This window comes from Phalacrocorax aristotelis, chromosome 1 (genome assembly GCF_949628215.1).
Source record: "Phalacrocorax aristotelis chromosome 1, bGulAri2.1, whole genome shotgun sequence".
NCBI classification, from domain to species: Eukaryota; Metazoa; Chordata; class Aves; order Suliformes; family Phalacrocoracidae; genus Phalacrocorax; species Phalacrocorax aristotelis.
The window spans coordinates 144,071,799-144,077,798 of NC_134276.1; positions in this window are offsets into that span (position 1 = coordinate 144,071,799).

The following is a 6,000-nucleotide window of genomic DNA, read 5'->3' on the forward strand; positions in this document are numbered from 1 at the left end:
TAACAAGTTTTAGAGTAATTTCTTTTTTTTTCAGCTGTGTTGCCAGAGCATGTGTCTATCCTGGCAGCAGCTTTCTTGCAAATTAATGAAACATCAAGGCTGCACTGCCAGCCAGATTGGAGTAGCGTATTTCCAGGAGACAGCCTGAACTGGGAGATCATCAGCTGCTACAAATCAATTAAGTTCCCTTGATTCCAGTGTAGAGGGCCACCAACTTACAGCTGCAGAGGATCTGGCCCATTTCATGTTGGAACAGAAATATTGCTTTCATTTCACTGAGAGCTGGACTATTTAAAATTTAAATGCTGTTAAAATTTAAATCCCTATTTAATTTAAAATTCCCTTTGCAGTTTCTTTTAGTGATGGTGTTCCTCATTTCTGCTCCAAAGAGTTGAGAACTTACATTTCCCCGAGACCACCACATCAGGGTTTGCAGGGCTTCAGTGTCCTTTGGCCAGCAGGCACAATATGCCTCGCCCTCGGATTTTCTACTGACCCCTGTTTCTCGCTCCTGTTTGTTAAATAACTGTAATAAGAATAAATAGGATTAAACATTAGTCAGTGCTCACTGCATTGCCCAAATCCCTGAAAAGCAGCAGCACGCCTGGGAGGGCATGGGAGGGGTGCTGGGAGGGGAGTGGAAGCAGGGTGGAAAAGGACCCCCTTGCCTGTGGGGGTGGCAGTGGCTTTGAGGCTCAAAGGGCTGCAAAGACAAAGCTTGCTTCTCACCAGCATGCCCCAGCCCTGCATGCCCTGTGTGCGTGTAGGAGGCTTCAGTTTTGGGAAGAGGGGATGCTCCCAGCTCTCTAGACAGACTTTGGGCCCTCAGGACATGCGGCAGGGCTGTTGCAATGCTTACCTTTGTAGGGAGTTTGACCACAGCTGCAAAGCCTGATGTCTGACCGTGCAGACCCTGGCAAGCCCTGGTGTGTTTTGCTGTGTCTCAGATTGACAGGTGGGTGTTTTGCCTTATTAAAAGTTATTTCATGTCATCTGCTCCCCAGTTAGTTGGGTACTGGGGCTGGCATCAGTGAAGAAGAAGATCCTCATCTCCCTCAGCCAACAGCTGTGAGGGAAGGGGCTGTCCCAGTGAGCTGCAGAAAAAAGCAATAGGAAAGAGGCAATGGTGTCTGGAGACAGGGAGTGGGGGAAGGAGACCAGGGGCTAAAGCAACCAAGAGAAATGAGGGTTAAAGGGAGTTTGAAGGGGCTGGGGAGGTGTTGGGAGACCAGGGACGCTCTAGCACCTGTGCGTGGCCCCGGCGGCTGCATCCGTGCGCGCAGGGAGAGCTGCACCCCAGTAGGCAGCGCCGCGTTCCAGGTTGGGTGACATCTGCTCAGTTCACCGCTTGCCTTCTTGTAAAGACAGATTTCGCACTTTCAACATAAAACTGGGTTTATAATTTGGCAAAGAAACTAAAGGAAAAAAAAAAAACAACCCAAAGCATGTCATTACAAAGCGTTACAGCACATGCATTAGCGCCTCGCTACAAAGCCCAGCCGAGAGCCAACTTTCCAGCACAATTTTCCTGTGCATCTGCCAAGTGGTGCGTGGAAAGAACCATCTGCGGTGTCTTACAGGGGCATTTCCCGGTCACAGCTTCCAAAGGGTAACTAAAAACTGAGCTCTGTAAAACATACGCCATTGCCCAAAAGGGCTTGAGTTTTAACAAGAATATAAGTTAGAGTTGAGAGAACAAGTGATAACTCCCACTGTTTGGTCTGCTCTGTCTGTATCTGGAGCTAATCAGCCCACTCGGCAAAATTAATGTCTCCTAAGCACTTCATAATCCAATTTATAGTTTAAGAATTTTTCTTTAAAGAATTAATAGCACGTCTGTCAGGCGCTGTTCATTAAACATTTTTGGATCAGGCAATATCTTGGATCACCGAGATCCTGATTATGCTTATGTTTGCATCTCAAAATGACTGAATACCCACAGGAACAAGCGATCAAGGGAACTGGTGCATTGGCCATCCCCGGGGAACCACTGGCCCCGACCGAGCGCCTTTCTGGGATGCAGGCTTTTGCCAGGCACATCTTGTGCAGCTCAGAAGAAGAATGTCCGGATGAAAGTCCATACACAAGAGGCCAGACTACATGATCTAATGGTCCCTTTTGGCCTTAAAATCTTGAATCAGTGAATTGATATCTATGAAAAAGAGTCCTCAGCTGTAGGAATGAACTGGCTCAATTGCAAATAGGTCAATTAAACTCAAACTGACAACCCCCTGGATCATCTTTAAAGTTATAAATTGGATTGAAAGGGATGTAATTATAATTGAACTTCTCCAGTTTCAAGCTAATACAAAATTTCTCACTTTCTATCTGACACTCCTGTGAAATGTTCCTGTGCTCCCCTAAAAAGCTGGTACATTATTTCCCATATCTCTCTACAAAGTTATTCTCTAGTTGGGCTGCAATGTAGTGAGCGCAAGGCTGGACTGACCCAGTGAAAGCCCCCCTCCTGCCATGGGCAGGCGGCAGACACAGATGTCCCTTCCATGTGTTAAGCTGGGTAATTCTTGTGGTGAGGGAGGGACCCCCCAGCCGAGATTGTGCCGCTCCGGCTCAGGCTGAGCTGTGTCCAAAGGTCAGGTTCACCCGTTGACATAGCGGTGGCCGCTTGCAGGGCCGGACATTGCAGGTAAACCTCTCTGCTTCACATGAGTGACCCACGGAGCACGTTGGTGGCCGGGCACATCCTCTGCACCCTGTCTCTGCTTCTTGCATGGGTCTAAACCCCAGCTCCTGGTGGACCCGCGCACCCAGCCTGTGCTAGCGACTGCCACACCGCAGCAACGGAAAACCTCCATCATCTGTGTGATGTTCCTGTACAAAGGGCTCTGATTACCTAGGGTGGAGGGATTGCAGGGCCTGGGAGGAGGCAATAATTTTGTTTTCCTTAAGTTTCTATACCTGGGCCATTAACTCTCATTTATGGACTATGGATAGAAATGTCTCTCATTTCTTCAGCACTGCAAATTGATTGCTTGTTCAGCAGAAGGGTAGGGCAGGGGGAGAAATTTGAGCCAGGCCAGTTTAGCATCTCCCATTCTAGCTTCTTTGCCCTTTTCCTCCTTCCTGGGGTCTCGAATCTCCTCGCTCTTTGCCTGCATGCTGATTCCTCTCTCACCTTCCTTTCTTCGCTTCCCTCTCCTCTCCCGCTGCTGACATCTGTCCTAGCCCAGCACCCTCACACGCTCCTTTTCCTCTCAAAACTTCTTATCTCCTCTTCCCCTCACCCCTCTCCTGTTACTCCCTGTATCTTATCTCACTTTAAAACACAAAGCTATTCTGAGGTATTAGGGACTGGATTTTAGAGGAATTGAATACTGCCTAAACTGAGTCAGTTTCTGAGCTACTCTCTTGCCTTGGATGATGACAAGCAGGTATGGATAATATAGGCCTGCAAAAAGGCCTCGGGAACTAATAAGGGTGGCCTTTGGCGGGTGCTCAAGGGCAAGACCCCCGGGGTGGCACAGGCGCTGCAGGCTGGGCTGCCCTGGTGCCCCTTGCCGCCCCAGTGCCGCAGCCGGAGCCCAGCGCAGCTGCAATGTTAACAGTGCCATCTTTTGGATAAGGTGGAAAACTGTACAAACTTCCCGGTGCCATCAAATAACTCCGCAGGCAGCCCTCCCAGAGAAAAAGGCGCTTTTTTCCTTGCTCTCACCAAGATCGCTGCCTCAATTCCCCTTGTAGTTTTTATCGGGAAAGGTTATCTTTCCCTTCAGGTTCAGCATTGCTCTGTGGTGTGTCTGCACGGCATCCAGCAGCGCTGTCTCTCTTCAGTCAACTGCATTTCAGTGGCATAGCACAGAGAAAAAACACTCTGAAATTTTTTTTAAGGAACTCGGGTGCCTGATGACAGCCGCTGCACCTTGTGTATGTGCCTCCCAACGACGGGAAGTCTGACCGTGTGCCGAAGCAGCGCAGATGCAAAGGGGGCAGAGGTTCCACAATATGTCTGTGCTGCCACGCGCTTTACGGCTGAATAAAGGGAAAAGGCTAAAAACCAAAAGTCCCCTCTATGTAATCTCATACTGTTTCACGTAATACACAAGTGATGCTATCGCAGAAATGCATACTGCATCTCCACTAAAACTGGGCTTTTAAAATTCAGTGAAATGTCCCGATTCCTGGAGGGGCTTTAACCCAGAATATGCTTATCCTCGGTAGTCATGCTGATGTTTTTTGCATCTGAGCCAAGATTTTGTAAATCTAAGTCAGCTCTGTCTCTTGTGCCTAATAATATGAAGCAAGAAATAGCCCAGCCTTATGAAAACTGTGGGGTTTGGCCTCAACCCATGTTGATTATCTAGCTCATAAATGAAGACCAAAATTCTGGTTCTTGTCCAAACAACAGTCATCTTGGAGTTTCATGCCTACAAATCAGACTGGCAGATATTAGCTGTTCAGAGTTTGTTCAGACTCACACCTCTCAGTTTAAGCTAAGCTTCCTTTTGTTTATGTACATTTTTCTTGAGTAAAGCCTTTTTTCCACTTGCGTGCACTTCACAGAATCAAAATACTCACCGACTTCTATAGATTTTCTCTGGTCAAATCCTACTGCCATGAAATGAATGGCAAAATGCTGCTGATTTTATTGTAATCACAATCTCCCCACTGGGAAACTCTAGTCTTTGAGATAGCTGCTAGAAAGCAGTGCTATAGGAAACCAGGACTAACTATGCAATGCGATTAAGCAGAAGATGATCTGCTACCCACCCAAGTAGCCCCATAAATGAGAGCTGAACAGAGATATCTGAGCTACTTCTACCAGCTCAGCTAGGAAAAAACATCTCTCTGACTAGCCCTGGCCACCCCTGTGTGCCAGCCTCTGCCATCAACCTGCAGCAAGTATCGGTTCAGCCCATGACTCATCTCATTGAAATCAGCATAAAGGTGGCAGAACATAGCCCAGGGCACTTCTCTGTCACCCTGGGTAGAAGCCTAGGGCAGCTTCCCTGTGTCTGCATTGCTGAAAATTATGGCCACTGATCACCTGCAACAACTGCACCCAGCTGAGAGTTTCCCTCTTCCTAGGTGCCAACTGCCGTCACACCTGGAACTCATTTATGCCACCAAATGTATGTTTAAATGCTGCATATAAAGGCTATATTGAAATGATGCTTCTAATTATGCCAAATTAAGCATGTGCTTTTGAAGTGGTGAAACAGACCCACAGCAAGCTTTAATTTGCTGAGTATTGATGGGAGGATTTTGGCCGCATAGGTAAGCGTGCTCTTGTGAAGTCTGCTCGATACCGGAGCCTCTCTCAGCACACGTGTGGCAGAACGACAAACCCGTTTGGAGGGCTGGTTCACCTTCTCATCCCTCTTTCCCTGCCACATGGAGCTGGAGCTCTTTAGAGATGAGGTGGGGGGAAATACCTTCACTTGGCATGGTAGCACAGACGGAAAGCTCTTGAGCATGGGTGACTTTCCATGCAGCTCGAGAGCCCTTGGATAGGGAGATGGCCGCTGCCCAGGCTGAATTTGTTTTGTCAGACTGAGCGCCAGGGAAAGGACAAAGTGATCATCAAATGGGGAATGTGGATCAGCTGGTGGAGGGAACTGGTGCCTTTGAAAGGAAGAGTCTCTACTGGGAGAGTACTCTCCCCAGCTGGGCACAGTACTCGTCCCAGGGCACTGAGGGCTTCTGCCCTATCTGGGAAACTGAGACCCTAAGGAAAACCTTGTGAGTGGCAGAGTACACTAAGCTCTTTAGTGGGCTTTGAGGGAACCCCTCAAAATGGTGGGGAGATGCCTGTGCTGTTATACATGCCCTATTATTCTCTCCAAGCTGTTTGCTTTGTGTGCTGGCCGAAGTACTTTTTGATCCCTTGGAAAAAATGCATGCATCTCTCCAGTTTCACAGGGCCCTGCAGAGGTGGGTTGTATGCTGGGATGCCCTCAGAGGTGATGTTCTGAAGCCACATCATGTGAGAAGGTGTGGGAGGAAAATCCTCCTGGGCTTCATGAGGGTGGTTTTGCTGGG